The sequence below is a fragment of the Hippichthys cyanospilos genome, chromosome 16 (genome assembly GCF_059441005.1).
Source record: "Hippichthys cyanospilos isolate Australia breed blue-spotted pipefish chromosome 16, RoL_Hcya_1.0, whole genome shotgun sequence".
Classification (NCBI taxonomy): Eukaryota; Metazoa; Chordata; class Actinopteri; order Syngnathiformes; family Syngnathidae; genus Hippichthys; species Hippichthys cyanospilos.
Window position 1 is genome coordinate 1,877,346 of NC_142384.1, and position 17,021 is coordinate 1,894,366.

Consider the following 17,021-nt stretch of genomic DNA (forward strand, 5'->3'; position numbering starts at 1 on the left):
ATTGAGACGACCTCCAACAAGTTTTTACGAAAGAGAAGACTATGGCTACCCCCTCACCGACTTTATGACCTTATTAATGTTGAATTAATTTGATCCCAGGCGCTGTTTATCCCAAGGCTAGACTTTATCAAGTGTCCTAAATAGAATAAGAAGCACTTTGTGAGTACATTCTGTCTTCCCTAGCCACGGGACTCATTAGACCAGGGGTCACCAAACTTTTTGAAAGAGAGAGCTACTTCTTTGGTACTGAGTAATACGAAAGGCTACTGATGGGGACTGATCTTGTACTATGGACGCCCTAGAGTGCTGACCGATCAGGCTCACCGCCATGAGTACCGTATTTTCCGCACTATAAGGCGCACCCAAAAGCCCGATTTTTTTATAAAAAGCTGACGGTGCGCCTTATAATCCGGTGAGCCTTATATATGGATCAAATCATGTGCTAACTGCATAAACTATAGTTTATGCCTAAAAAAATCCAGTTCAAACCGACTTGGCCCGAGGGTATTAAAGCTGACACAGCCCAGCGCGATCAATGATTTGCAGGCCCAACACGAATTTTTTTTTTTGAGGACTTAAGAGTGTGTGGCCCCGCACTCATGTTTGTCATTTAAATTTCCCAGACTTTCGTTTATTCATAACTTCTTTGTGCTCCATATTGTAACAGCGGGTCAAAAACATATAATGCTGCAGAGGAAAAAATTAAAAAGACAGCGGCAACACTCGTTGACCTGCGCTTGGCTCCCCACTTACACCGTTGCATGTTTTTCATTTGAATTTCCCTGACTTTTGTTTATTCCTAACTTCTTTGTGCTCCATAGAAATAGCGGGTCGAAAGTATTTAATGCATGCAGAGGAAAAAATTAAAAAGACAGCAGCGCCACGCCTTTACCCGCGCTTGGCTCCAAACTCATACCGTTGCATGTTTGTCGTTTACGTTTCCCTGACTTTGGTTTATTTGTAACTTCTTTGTGCTCCATAACGAAATAGCTGGTCAAAAATATTTAATGCATGCCGAGGGGAAAATCAAAAGGATTGCGGCGCCGCGCGTTCACAAGTGTATAGCTTGATCTGAATCTATTCTGCGCCTTGCGGCTCCTGTTTAGCAGTCAAATAACAATTACCAAAATTGCATTCTCTGTTTTATCTGATATTTTTTCAGTAACAAATATTTCTTAGTATAATATCCATACAACGCTTATAATGTGTGAATAAAGTTTAGATTCAATTAATAAAGTTTGATGACTTTGCTGATTGTTAATACATTCCCTTTAGTAAAGCACCATCTAGTGGCTGTATAACGCAACTATCTAGTGGATGCATAATGCAAACCCCCCCCAGTACTATGGTTTTCAACTCGCTTTATATATGGCATTTTTTTAGAAACTCGGCCATTCATCGAAGGTGCGCCTTATAATCCTGTGCGCCTGTAGTGCGGATAATGCGGTACATAAAGTTAAGCAACTGGCGGAGGGTTGACCTAATATTGTTAAATTTCTTTGTCTGGTGATGTCATATCAGGATAATGGAAAGTTCCGACCCATGTTGTTGTGTCACCAAAACTATATAAGCTAAGATTTCAACAATAAAGGGGGGCTCTCACTCTCGTTTGTTCAACCAGACTGTGTGTGTAACTTCAAGTTTTTGGGTCCTCCACAACACTACCATTTTAAGTGATGGCACCGATCATGTTAATGATTTTTCACAATAAAAAACAGCTGTAGTATATATGTAAATCAAGTGTAATGTAAATGTAATGCATGAATATTTGTTTGTAAAATTCATAGAAAATCCCCAATGTTCTATCTCTTGTAAGCTATTTGCTGAACAGGCCTGCAAGCTTCTCATGTGATCTTTGGAGGCTACCTGGTGCCCGTGGGCACCATGTGGTGACCCCTGCATTAGACCCTCTTCGTCACTCATGGGGGCAGGGTTCTTTTTTGCTGACAAAAAAGACTTGACTTCACGGCGGTGCGTGGAGCATCGCAGCTGTAATGAAATCACAGTAACTGCTGCCCCTAATGGATTCTGTGTTTTGTTTCCTGCACTCTGCTTGTGTGTTTACCAAATTAGAACTCTGAAATGATTACCATCTTGTCTGGATTAGAGAAGGCGACGAGTGGAAAATTGCACTTAAAACTCCACATTTCAAATACCTGGTGATGCCTTTTAGTTTGTCTATGCCCTGGCAGTCTTCCAAAACTGGATCAATGATGTCCTTTGGGATATGGTTGATCAGTTCTGGTTCATGTATCTCGACAACATCTTAATTTATTCCTGTAACCTCAAAGAGCATATCCACCATGTGAGGCTGGTTTTGCTTCTGTAAGTTCTACATTAAAGCTGAAAAGGGTGAATTACATGTGGAATTGGTTCAGTTTCTGGGGTTCATTGTGGAGGCAGGCCAATTATGAGCCGATCCAGTCAAAGTCCAGGCTGTGGTCAAGTGGCTGACTTTGACATCGAAGAAGCAGTTGCAGAGGTTCCTTGGGTTGGCCAATTATCAGTGATTCATTCACTATTATAGCACCCAAATGGAACCTTTGGCATGGCTTATATCAGTGAAGGCACTGATCACCTGGACTACAGAGGCCACTACGGCATTCGAGCAACTAAAAATGTAGCAAGTCTTTGCACAGTCTTCTGGCGGGTCTCCTGCATCCCCTGCCAATACCCTCCTGATCCTGGTCCCACGTCGCCCTAGATTTTGTCACGGGCCTGCCAGCATTCCAGGAAAAGACCGTAATCCTGTCCATCATCAACCACTTTTCCAAGATGGCTCATTTTGTCGCCCTTTGAGACTGCTCTTCTCCTGGTCCAGCACGTCCTCCGTCGCCATGGCATCCCGTTGTACATGGTATTGGATCGAGGATGCCTGTTCATATCCCCAGTCTGGAAGGCTTTTTGCGAAGTGGTGGGTGCCGCCATCAGCCTGTTCTCGCGCACCACCCCTAGTCAAATGGCCTGAAGGAGCAAGTCAAACAAGTAACCCTGCCCTGCGTGTGTCAGTAGCATCAGTCTTCATGGGCCATTCATATCCCATGGGTAGAATATGCACATTCTTGCCTCTTCGGCAACTGGCAAGTCTCCCTTCCATTTGGCGTATGGCAATCAACCTCCATTGTTTTCATCTCAAGTGAAGGAGGTCTCTGTACCCTCCATTCAAATACTGTACACCTGCAAAGGGCCCACAAATTCTGGAGGGACACTCAGGCCGCCCTCTCCTGTACCGTGTTTTGCTAGCACAGGATTGGGGACAGATGAAGGACAGCAGCCCGGCAATATTGGCTGTGTGGCTTGAATGACTATATACAAGTTTAATATAAGAACATAATTTTATTTATTTATAATTGATTGAGTTTGAACAAAATCAAAATACATTAATAAAATGTTTTCATTCCAGAACGACTGTCTCCCAAAACCCTTAATCCCACTCAAAATCCATTCAAGACTTCAATGACTTGCTTGTACAGTTTGTCTGTGCGTTTCACTTCCAATAAGAAATCCTTTTGTATCGTATGTTTTATTTTGCTTTTATAAAAAAGGCAGAGAAAGACCGCTCTACAGAAGCACAGGACACGGATTGTCACAGCAAAACAGCCAAGCTTGCTTGACCTGCATTGCACTGCCTCTCATGCTGAGTATACAATCACAGAACGCGTTCAATGTGAGGCTTTCTAGCTGGCCTTATTGCCGGCGCCCCGTGGCTTGAATGACTATTACAACTGTCTATTAACTCTATGTGCACGTTCACCCACAGTGCAAAGACGCTCACAACTGTTGATTGTGAAGGCATTGGGCAGATTTCATACAGCCTGGTGACAGAAGTTAGTTGACTCAGATAAAATTGGATAAAAACTCTTAACGTAAAACTACAACACTAGAACGAGCTTAACCAAATGGATATAATATGACACAAAAAGAACAAAATATAGAGGATGATTATATTTTCAGGAACTTTTATTATGTTAGGTTATGTTAGGCCTCAGCAGAGAAGGCCTTGCTGGCTCTGAGGCTCTGATGACCCATCACTGGTGTGTGTGTGTGTGTGTGTGTGTGTGTGTGTATGTATGGATGTATGGATGTATATATATATATATATATATATATATATATATATATATATATATATATATATATATATATATATATATATATATATTTGACTGATCTGCTCTTACCGCAGTCCTGTCAATCATCTAAGGCATAGGTGTCAAACTCCAGTCCTCGAGGGCCAGTATCCTGCATGTTTTTCACTTTTCTCCCCTCCAACACAGCTGATTCAAATGATTATCTTATTAGCAATCACTACAGGAGCTTGAAAATGATCCTTATTTGAATCAGAAAACTGGAAAACATGCAGGATACCAGCCCCCTAACGGGATACCAGCTGGACTAACGGGACGTCTTTACCCTTCAAACGGAGAGTCGGTCAGGACTGTTAGTTGTCCTTAGATTCTAAGGACAATCATCCCTGTCATCCCTGACAAACTGACGGACAAACTCCTTGCACTTGGTCTGGTACCCCGCCTCTGCAACTGAGTGCTGAACTTCCTCACAGGCAGAACCCAATTAGTCAAAGTCCACAAACGCATATCCAGCTTCAGAACTGTAAGCACAGTGACACCCCAGGGCTGTGTGCTGAGCCTGAAGGCCCGGACTTAAGAATTTCATTGTGTGGTATAATAATACTATACATATGACATAAAACTCTTGACTCTCTTTAATCTTAAATGTTCTCCAAGCTTTTCTTTGCAACCCACCTGATTCAAATGATCAGGCCCATTACGAAGCTTCTGCTGCGATTGCTGATGACCTAATCATTTGAAGCAGGTGTTTTGCAAAAAAAAATAAATAAATAAAAAAAAATAAAAAGACTTGGAAAATATCCAAGACACAGGCCATTATGGACTGGAGTGTGATGGTGCAGGACTAAGAGGTTTACGTTTCATGTTGGAAAGTGGAATTTTGACCTACATTGAGCCTGTGCCATGACCATAATGTTTTTTTCTCAATGGTGCCTTTTGTGTACTTTTAACCATTCATATTTTGAGAGGAGATATTGTGTGCAAAGCTATGAAAACACTTGCTCCATTGAACTTAAAAGACATCCACAAGCTCGGCCCACAGATGCTCCTTCAGAGAAGCCGCTGCCCCCCAGCAGGAGTGAGATCAGCAAATGCGGGGCCAAAGGACCCCACCATCCAAGGAATTGTGTACTATATACGCTTTCAAGCAGCACACCTTGCAATAAGGTCAGAACCTCAAAACAGCTCAAAAACAAAGCAACAGCATCACCTTTGGTCATCCTCTGCAAGAAGCCACAAACTTCAGTATGTTGTTTTATAGCACACTAAGGTACTGTATGTGAAAGATATTTTGGGTGGGCTTGCTTTGAACATGTCACTTCTTGCCATTCTGACACCCCCTCAACTTCATTTGAAAACAGAATTTTCAAAAGCGGAGCAGTTGGATCTAATGTGATTTGGCTCGCACTTGTCAGAGAACTTTCATCACAGTGGGGCAGAAGTGACTTGTGTCAAACTTCACTTACTGGTCCTAGGATTACATTCATTCGTTCATTTCATTCATTAACGTAATACACCACCATTTTAGCACGTACGATAATGTGGTATTCTGTCTATACTGTTTGAGGTCAAATGTAATTATTTTAATTTTTGCTGAATTTGCTCCACAAGTTGTAGGTTTATAGATGGTTATAAACCTGACATTGGTTATAATAATATTAATTAAAAAAAACAAAAAACCTGTGATACAAATGGAAACAATTCTGGAGCAGTTGGGTAGTGGTAATAACTCGATGAGGCGTATATACACTAGTGAACCCTCTGTTGGAAGAAAAAAAAACATCTACAATATTGAAAAACTATGTTTTTACATCTCTGCCTTACTACACACAGTTTGGGATCTCATCCAATTCTGTCCCACATTTTGTATCAGCTGTCACGGTGTGCCGCGGCGGGGTGAATTGCCAGCATGATAGCTGGGATGGTGGACCCAGATGCAGGGAGGCTCCGAGACAGTCCATATTTATTAATGGAAAAGCAGGCAGGAACAAAAGCAGAAAAACAGAATGGCAAAAACTCCAAAAACACAAGCGGCTGGCGAAACAGAAAAAACACAAACTGGCATGGTGACAAAGGACAAGATGTGATACTGATATACAGTAAGACTTAGGACAATGACAACTAACTAACTTGCTGGGACTTAAATAGACAGGACAATAATTAGGCAAATACAAAACAGCTGGATGGAACGAGAGGTGGGGAACGCTGATTGGCTGACACACGGGGCTGGAACACAAGGGCAACAGGTGGAACACATCATGCAAGGAAACAAGACACGAGAGCTTAAAAAAAAAAAAAAAAAACTCACAACTTGAAACGACAAAGACACCCCCGAAACTGAAAACCCACAAAAGAAACATGACAATCAGCCATGTGTAAGAAAAAAATTCCTACATTCAAATAGTGGCTGCATGCACCTTTGGAAAGGTGAGGCTAGGCGATGGGTAACTGTGAAGGAAATCATATATTAAGTTATTATCATTATGTGCTTATTTCTTGTCTAGAATAGTGTGCATTGCTATCCATGTGTGCAGTAATAGTTCATCTCACCCCAGTCCTTAGATAAAGCTGTCGACGCAGGAAAGTGTGAGCTGGGACCTTGGCCCGGCTGTTGGTGGCGCCCGACTGGCTCTTTTTTGTTATGTCTTGTAATGTGCAATGCTTTGCTGAATGAATAAAAACCAGGCAGGAGCGCTTGTGCAGTTGAATTAGTGCCGGGGAACGCACGAGTTTGTTTGCCCAAGCTTTTTCCCTCTACCATGGTATAGAAAAGTCAATCTTAGTTGGTCTAAGTTAATCTTTTTGCTGCTTAGCAGCTAGGCCTGTTCCGAGTCTTCTTTTAGAGATTTCTCTGACAGTAACTCCACAAACACTGTAATTACACGGTGCCATTATAAAGTGCACAACAAAGGCAAGCCCTGCAGCTGCCTATGAGGAGTGGATATACTGTAGTCTTTTCACAATACAGTTCATAACAATACTCCTTAACATACTGCAGACAGTGTGGCGTCAAACTAACGCACACGTGCCTACTTTCGTGAGTGAGGGAGGGCGAGAAGGGAGGGGAGAGGTTTGTGTTTGTTTTATGTTGTTGTACATTAGATATAATGCTTGACAATTTGTTCTCTCACCAGCTACAGTGGCTCATTTTTTCCCAGACTTATAAGTCACTCAACACTTTCCTTGTCACATTTTTTTGTCGGAGTAATAGTGTTTGTGCGCATCTAACTTATGCATTTGGTTGAACGAGTCACGTACCTTCTTCTGGTTCCAGTGAATGGTGACTATTGTAGGAGACCCAAACAAAGTGACTGTCGAAACATTAAAACTATTTTAACATTTTCAAAAATTATAGGAGTCCGAAGGCTTATTCATTGTGGTATGTAAACATATCATTAGCTAACTTCTTTTTTGTTAGGTTGCGTGAAAACCTCCAGATCCCACCTATGATTTAATAGACTTATTACTTTTTATGTGCAAATATTCACTCATATAGCCTTTTTATTACTTTTTATGTGCAAATATTCACTCATATTTTTTCAATTTGATGCTTATAAAAAAATGCAACAAAACCTAAGTGACTTGATTAATTATTTATTGTATTTAAGTAAAATATCAAAGTACTTTACCTCCCAGCGTTCTTCCTTATATGTCAGCTTTTATAAATAGAAAACACACATCATTTAGATATTCACAGTTATTAACGTTTAATGCATAAAGTAACCTCTATTCAGACTTTAGATAGTCCGACAGCACTTGAATACGCCACTTAATTAGCACCTAGCATTAACGCTAGAAACTTGTGCTGTGCGGTTTCTTAGCATACTTAATAAGTGACTTGGATCTGATTTTTTTTTTTTTAATGGCGGTGTGTTGATGATAAAGACATTATACTGTATGATGGCAATAAAAACAGTCGTAAAACTACCGAAACACAACTTCAAAATAAAAGCCATTGATAAACGGCCATTGCACTAGTTTTCAATTAAAGCACCTTGTTGTAACACATGCAGAATGTGGCTTGGCATTGTTAAGCATTGGCAACGAATGCAAACGATTCGGTCCAAGAAATGCTGAATCCTCTGTTCTCCTCAGTAATTTTTCTCTTTTTCCCTTTGGGGTCCATGGCTCATGGCCGCCGGTATGTTTACAACGGCCACTTGCCTAGCATCCCACCATGTTAATAGAAATACGTGACGTAGGCTATGACGTAATTCTTTGTTAACAGAAATGTTGAAATGTAATATTTATTTAAAATTTTTTACAGCATTGGAAAACATTAAGAATGTTTCTGTCATGTTTTTCCTCCTACAGAAACCATATTAAAACAAAAAAAAATGCCTCCCCCATCTTTTTCCATTTTCAAACATTTGTGAAAAACCTCCAGGGAGCCACTAGTAAGGCGCTAAAGAGCTACATGTGGCTCGAGAGCCGCGGGTTGCCGACCCCGCCCTGTGCAAGTCTATGCACTAAAAATAGTCTAGAATCATGGAGTCACCATTGGGCCACACCGTGATGCTCCTAATTGACTGTTACCCATTTCGTTTATAGACTGGGGCACCATGGCTTAGGTGGGTGGATCTTTCATGCTTACAACCATGATTAACTATTCTTAAGTAAGATACTGAACCCCTGGGTGCTTCTGATAGTTTGTCAAAAGCACTTTCTGTAAGAGTAGCTTAAAGAGAGAAAATTGCGATTTGTGAATGTCAGGTTTATCTGTTAGACATTTGTTAGAAACTATACACAAAAAAGAGATAAGGCATTATTTTTCCAGTTCATGCATCAGGAGAACCAAGGAGGACTGAGCATGTACAATTCGCTCTGCCCAGCCTCTACGAATCCTCTCTTTTTATTTGATTCAGAGGTCCCTAACTACAAGAGGGTCCTGGCCCTAAAAAGGGGTAAAGGTGCATCAGGGGAGAAAAATATGGCCGGAACCCAGTGTACTTGTCCTTCTGTGTGTATACATGTGGATGAAAGATTAATACATATATGGTAAAACAATATGCATAGCAAGCCATTCTGCAAAAATATTTTGTCTGCAAGATATTTGTCTGTAAATTTGTCTGTAAATCACAGGTGTAGTGCTATCTGTCTGCAGTAGAGCCCAAACAGGCTGGTTTGAGCTGGGCTTCCTATGGTGAAGAAAACATTTTTTTCTTTGCAAGCACTGCATTTGTTCTCACAGCAAAGCATTTCTTCAATGCTCAGTGCTCATTTTACTTCTGAAAACTGTTGAGTAGCTGGAATTCCCAATACTAAAAACTATGGGTTCTGAGAGAAATGATTGGAGTCCCAAAATTTGTGCAATAAAAAAAAGAAGTGCACAGTTCAAACAGCATATACAAGACATGAGCAAAAATCAACATCAGATATTAAAAAATGTCACGGATAAATTTATTAAAATAGAATGAACTTACATGTAGCGTTCATCATCATTTTATTCATATCACAATCACTAATATTATTGTCCAATTTTTGTGTGTCTTTTTTAGTTTGTCACTGATAATAAAAAAAATCCTGAGTTTACTTTGGGCCTTAAAGACACTTTTTCGAAGATATTTTTAAAAGGGGGGAGGGGTGGGGGGGGACAGACAAGTCTGTGCAATTTTCTGCTGAAGGTAGATCATTTGAGAACCACTGCACGATCCAGAGCAGGGGGTGTCAAACGCATTTAAGATTGTGGGCGAATGGAAGAAAATCTATTCCCATAAAATAATGGTATACATTTATGTAACTTCAAAACAACAACTTCAATTTAAAAAAAAAAAAAAAAACAGAACTGTTTAAAACAGTTCGTTGGTGCAGTGAATAGCATGTCTGCTTCACAGTTAAAGGGACCGAGTTCGAATCCACCTGCCCCCGGCCTTCCTGTGTGGAGTTTGCATGTTCTGCCCGAGCCCACGTGGGTTCTCTCCAGGCACTCCGGCTTTCTCCCACCTTCCAAAAACATGCATGGCAGGTGAATTGGACATTGCGCAATTGAATGGTTGTTCGTCTGTGTACCCTGCAATTGGTTGGCAATCAGTTCAGGGTGTCCCCCACCTACTGCCCGAAGCCGGCTGGGATAGGCACCAGCAAGCCTGCGACCCTTGTGAGGAGAAGCGGCTTCAGAAAATGGATGGATGGATGGATGGACTGTCTAAAACAAGTACAACATTATTATTAATCATAAAATATTAAAATCACTATTAATCGTAAAAGCTTTTCAAGGTTTATATTTATTCAAATATTCAGCTCATTTTTGTACTTCACAAATTCATCTTGCGGTCCGGAGTAAACCCATTTGCGGGCCAGAATAGTTTGACACCCCTGATCCAGATGCTTAATCTGTCAACTAAGACCAGCTTAATGCGGTGTTCTCAAAATGATCATCATTTCATGCTGTTGAAACTTATTGCAAATTCCCCAGTTCATACAACAATTAATATGGTGGTCTTGACACAAGGAATAATGTTAGCTGATTTAGCATGATTTTAAGCCAGACTTGTGATGTCTCGTTAACTAGGACTTCATTTACTCCATTCCTTGCTGCTATGAGCGAATAACTTTCTGATATCCATCTTGGAGTTACAATTTAAGTCCAATCAAAATAATATTTTTAACACATTGTTGTCACTAAACATACCAATTTCTTGCAGTGATTTCATCTCTGTCCGCAAACATATCAGCTAGCTTTGATGAGCAAACCCAGAGGGATGTGTTCTGGGCCAGCTGCTTTGCGTGGCTTTGGATTCTTAGTGTCAAAGAGGGTGTAGAACTCAATTCCGCTCATCTGGCAGTGTGGCTTGGCTGAATGTGATTGTGCTGCTCCTCTGTCGATAATCCGTGATGTGTTGAAGTCCTTTCCACATGTGTTGAGGGTCAGCGGTGGAGTAATAACCCTCCAGCTTCTGCCTGTACTGTCTCTTGGCCTCTCTGATGGCTCTACTCAGGTCATATCTGGCCTTTGTGTAGTCCTCAGCAGTGCCAGTCGCAAAAGTAGATGTGCGTGTACGTAATTTGGCCCTCACATCACAGTTTATCTAGGGCTTTTGGTTGGAGTATAATCTGAGATTCTTAGTAATTGTCGCCATCTCCAACCATATGCTAATGTAGTTCTTAACTGCAAAAGCATACTCATCTAGATCTATAGTGTAAGTAACATGTCCCAGTTTGGCCAGTCAAAACAGTCCTGCCTGAAGCACGAAAATCAGTTTCATCATAACACACTTTAACAGCTTTACTTACCAGGGGAGCCTGCTTGAGAAGTTATCTGTAGGTCAGGTACAGGCAACTTCCCTGCTTCAAACAAATAGGGGAAATGAAGATCATTTCCCACTTCCGAGCATCTTATTTTGAAAATCAAATAAAAATGTAAAGAAGTCATCTTTAATTAAATTTAAGTATACTTTAAAGCTGTTGGAATGTTTGTAACTGTTAACAGCAGTTCAGTTTAGCCTCAGTGTGAAAAAGTAGTTCAGAGGATATTGAATGAGACGACTGCACTGAACGTGATGAAACAATGACATTCACGGGATGCTGGTGAACCTTTCCCGCACAGATTCTCAACCCTAGAGTTCAAAATAAGTACAGTACAAGGAATTCTTGCCAGACATTAGTGCGGTTGATAAGAACATAAGTCAAAGAGACGGATATGAAAACAATAACGAAACTGCAAGTGCAACTGCTGCTACAAGCTCCACCCCATCTGATCTCATTACTGATGAAGGGTTTGAAGATAACAGGTTGGATGATGTAGCCCACAAGCTATTGAAAGGGTCTGGGCTGCAATAAACACTCTGAATGAAAAAACAACTGCAGAGCTTGGACTCATTGATAAATTTCAGTTTGAATTCACCACAGCTTGTGGGTAAAACACCATGTATAAGGAATTTTTCATGTGACCTTGATGCAAAATCAATATTAGAAATGCCAGCATTGACACACGATGAGATCTCACAATTATTGTGAAGATTGGTGTGCTGGCCCATTTTAGTGGGCCCATAAAACAAGCACACACACACACACACACACACACACACAAAGACACAAGAACATCTAAGGTGTACTTACCTTTTTCAGGGAAAAACAGTTTGCTGTCCTAATTCCAACTTTGTTCACAAGTAAATTTCATTTTAGAGTTTGCTATTTCGTCATTTAGAATATATGAGGAATTTTATTTGATTTTTCATGCAATGTTTTCTTTGCTTAGAATTTGAAAGCTATAAGGGTAATAAACTTGATGTTCAAAGATATAATTTAAACTGGATTCCATCAATAATGCATTTCATCCCTTTTTTTTTCTCTTTTTCAGTACAAGCTTAGAAGTCCTGAATGATAGCATGGTGTGGAAGGAATGACATTACCGTTGGTATGGGACACTTTTCTATTTTTGTGCTTTTTTTTTGTACAGAGAAACAATGTCTTGAGATCACCAATTTTGAAACCTTGTTTTTGTTTACCCCAAGATTTTCTGAAATCCATAGTTCTTGAAACCCCCAATTTTCCAGAGTCGCTTATACCCACAGGGGTCGCAGGCTTGCTGGCGCCTATCTCAGCTGGCTTTAGCCAGCTTATTGCAGGGCACGCAGAGACGAACAACCATTCAAACACCCAATGACAACAAATGTAATATTCAGTTTATTTTGTATTTTGCAAAATGAAACGCCAAATTTCAAAAAGAAAAAAAAGTGTCTCTGTCTTTAACCCCTTGTTGGTAGATCTCCATTTTTGATCTTTGTCTCGCTTCCCTGTAAAATTTGCATTTTCACCAAATGGTCCTCTCCTATTGGCCTATACCCAAATGTGAAAGGTTAAGTAGGATGTGTTGGACTTTGGGGAGTGATTTTATTTGTCTCTGTTGCCATTTGATCATTGCTTGAGTTGTGCCTTGATCAAATGGCTAACAGCTGCTCCTAATTGACTATGAAGGCTCTCAAACTGGTGTCAATCATGCTTGGCATGCTGGCCAGAGGCCCAATTGGGGGCAAAACTACTCTCCCTTTTATTTAACTACAGTGGGTATGGAAAAACGTTGTTGATGGCTGCAACCTGGACTGAACGTGTCTCCTGACAAAGGACTGCATTGGAGTTGGTGGCTATCTAAACCTGAGGTGCAAGTGGCGGAGGCCTTGCTATTCCTCAGCCTGATAGTAGTGTATTAGGGGCTTGTGAACACGAATGGCAGAGGCTGGAGCTTCTGCCACAAAGTCCTGAGTATTCTCTGCCAGTATACCATTTTTGTCCCACCCTTTACAGTGGGCAGCTTGCTGTGTCCACTCTCATCCCCCGACAGATTACCCTGATGTGTGGGACCCCGACCTGGAATGGTGGCAGAGGAAGTTGGGCATGGCATGTGTTTTGGTTTGGATTTTTTATTTTTTTTAAAGGCATTCACATGCATTTTATGTGTGGATTTTAGTTTTTAGGGTTGGACCAATAGGCGACCAACCAATAAACTGTTTTAATTGGAGTCATGCGTGGTTTTTCAAGCACTGCGCTCCTTCGCGATTAAAAAGGACCAAAAGGGTGGTTATGAGAGGTAGTTTTCCAGCTTGTTGTCACCCTACCCACCTTCTGACAAGTAACTTTCTGACATAGCCTGCACCAGAATTTACACCATCTCAGATTTGGAAAAAAAAAAAAAAAGCATGTCGACCTTCATTGTGGCTGACGCCACAACTGCATTGTTCTGCCATGTCGACACTGTGGGCATAAAAGCTTCGTTGAAGTAAAGCGATTGTCTTCATACATCAATAAAAGTTGAAGTGTTCCATCTTGATCAGGATTCAATGAGGCAAAGTAAATCATGTGGAGTAAAATTGTAAATTTTTCGTAAACTTTGGTAATATATTCTACATCAAATTAAAAGCACAAAGCCAATAATAGATCTTGTGGCAAAAAAAGAAAAAAAAGAAATAAAAAATGCTCTTGTTTCAGGAATCTAAACTTCCTGACTATGTGAAAAAAGTCAAATAACAGGAGATACATTTGCCAGAAGAAAGAAAATCTAGAATGGAATGGAAAGATTGCAGCAAGTGAGAAGGTGATTAAAAGACATTTTAACTTGGCAGCTTGAAACTTGAGACATCATGCCTGTGAAATCAGGAGGAAAAAATACACTGCACTTTGGACAGTTGACCCATCGTAACTCTTGCCAACGTACTTCTTGACCCCTTAAAAGTTTGCAGTGTCTGGTGTTTGTGGTGAGGCTCTTTCTTGTCAAGTTAATTATAGTGGATGAAAAGATGGCAGTGACAAAAGGGGTCCCCATAAATTACGTACGTACACCAATTTTTCATAAAGTTTGGACTGGGTGAACGATCTGTTGATCGACACTGGGAACTGCACCAGACAAAATTTAATTACTTAAATTAATTAATTAATTAAATTAAATTACTTGTGTTGGAAGTCACTTCACAACTTCTAACATTTTTGTTGTTAAAAGATGTGAACAATGACAGTTTTCGCCATTCTGTTGTGATCTCCAGCATTAGACGCAGCAACGTGAAAGTACTTGAAGTACATGAACAGATTGCTCCAATTTATGATGACTATGCTGTTGAATTATCACTTCCTCTGATCTGGCTAAGAAATATTGTGGACTTTTAAATGAGCCATTAAAGTTTTGATGACAACCTAGTGACTCATTTGGTATGTTTTTTTTAATCTTACAATTCATATCACCAACAGTAGCCTATATATGTTGCTATTTTTGGAACGAGGGCAAGATGCTCCCATGAGGATCCCCTGAGTTTTTGTTGTTTTATTGCCACTACCTTAGGCCCTGTGGCCTGTGGGCTCAATGGACACATAAAAAACAAACAAAACAAAAAAAAACTTCCCGTAGGTAGCGAAACTAAAACAGACAAACCAACGATAAATGAAAAGCTTATTGGAATTTTGGAAAGGTGCTTTTTTCAAATGTGTAATGCTAACATTAAAAGGTGTTTTTCACCAAACTAAATATTTAATCATGACAACATTACAATTGCTGTAACTTTGTTGATTTAAGTATCTCCAGGATAATCATTTTAACGGGAATTAAGTGTAGAATTTGAATACATGACTCATGTTTCATTTGGTACCATCAAAAAGTTTGCCTTCTGTCTTTACTGGCGATGTCTAAAATCAAGCTGCTTCCAATTTTGGGGAGTCCCAGAATTCATTGAAAGAGAACAAAAAAAAAAGCACCTTAAATCATTTGAGATTTTATTTAGGGAGACTTTCTGTGTGAACATTTTTACATGCAGACATATACAGTAAGTGCCAATGTTCAAACCAATCACGTGTCTCTTTGTGTGCAAATAAGCACCAAGACTGTAGTGTGTTCAGTTGTCAGAACACAAGTGACTACTGATAACCTGAACTATGGAGACAAAATTGTGTTGCGCTCGGGTTGCCAAATGAAATAGTTGGTTTTTGGTTGGTGTTTGGTCTCACTTCCAAGCAAATTGCTTCAGATAACTATTTTAGACTGGCTCTTCACCTATTCAAACAATATGGCATATGGATGAAATATGTTTAGAACATTTTTAATTGAGGATATGCAAAATGAAAATGACAAGGAAGTAGCAGTAATATATTTGCCAATGCCTGGAGGCTTTGGATGACATTTGATAATGACTTGAATATTGAATGCAAGCATGCACATTTTCCCAGGCTTGTTTTTCTTGCATATTCTGATGAAAGGACCGGTTTGGGTCTCACTAACAGGGTTTTGTTCCTCACTCCTGTTTTAACTGTGTTTGTATACATTTAAGGTAATTAGTGAATGTGTCAAGGATCTATACATTCCATTAAATAAGATGGACTTGGTGCCTGAAGGGTGAAGTGGATAAGCCCTTTTTTTAGTAAGAGGCTTAGTTGCTTGCTTTGTAGATATATAATGTGGACTATACATACCGTGGCTTAGTGTTCCACAGTGGGGAAGATGAGACTTACTCTAGTGATGGGTTCACACTCAAACAATTGTATCGAATTATTTTGCCGAGGCGTGGCTTGATCATGTCATTTATGACGTCAGACGCACTATAAGGGCTTCGAATCTTCGGATTGGTTTGTTTACATTTGAATGAATTGGTGGCTCAAATGTTCACGAGGATTGGTGTCCTTATTTAGTGTACTTCATTTGAAATGGTATTTGAGGGAGTCTGGTCAGTGGAGAGATTGTGGTGGTGAATTTCGCTTCCAGATTGATTGATTGCATTGCATATTTAGACAGACGGACAGACAGACAGACAGATGGATGGAGCCATCAAGGAAAAGGTCCTATGTATGGGACAATTTCAAAATGTTATGATCCAAATGTAATACTAAGGTACATTTTTATTTTATTTCAGCTGTATATGGAGAAATCTTTAGGCCTAACGGATTGTTTCAAAGCTCCAGTGTATGCTATGTGATGTGAGGCTGTCATACAGCAACAACACCTTGTCCATGCTTAGGCATTTAAGGGCCAAGCATAGGCTAGAGAGGGAACTGGTACCGGAGAGGCCACAGCCAGCTGTTACCACTAACCTAGGTAGGCCTATAAACATTTATAACAAAGATGACTTATGCCAGTGACATATTCATGTAACCCAATGCACATAATTTGTGTAACCACATGCAATGCATTGTACAATACATTTTTCAAGCAATAGAAATCAAGAGCCTAATGATACAATGGTAAACATCATCATCAAGGATTCTCAACTGTTCTCTGTGGTGGATGTCGGATTCAAAGAGCATTTGGCCAAACTGGACCCCACATACACCCTTCCAACAAGGAAGGCTGTTAAGAACAATATGTGTGATAGGAATGAGAAAGAAAAAGAACAGGCCAAAACTGAACTCCAAGGTGTGGAGACTGAGCCTCACCTCAGATATGTGGACATCTATCAATATGGAGGCATATCTGGCTGTAACCTGCCACTTTATCAACCGGCATGACCACCCTTCTTCTCG

The 17,021-nt window shown here is 40.2% G+C and overlaps 1 long non-coding RNA gene across 1 annotated transcript in view; it reads left to right on the forward strand.

Annotated features, from left to right (window-relative positions):
• LOC148410135 (uncharacterized) overlaps window positions 1–17,021 on the forward strand; it is a 50,621-nt gene that overhangs the window by 32,842 nt on the left and 758 nt on the right. The window contains exon 2 of the long non-coding RNA XR_015868148.1: window positions 12,388–12,444. This is a non-coding gene — a long non-coding RNA (uncharacterized LOC148410135). The remainder of the gene's footprint in view (window positions 1–12,387; window positions 12,445–17,021) is intronic.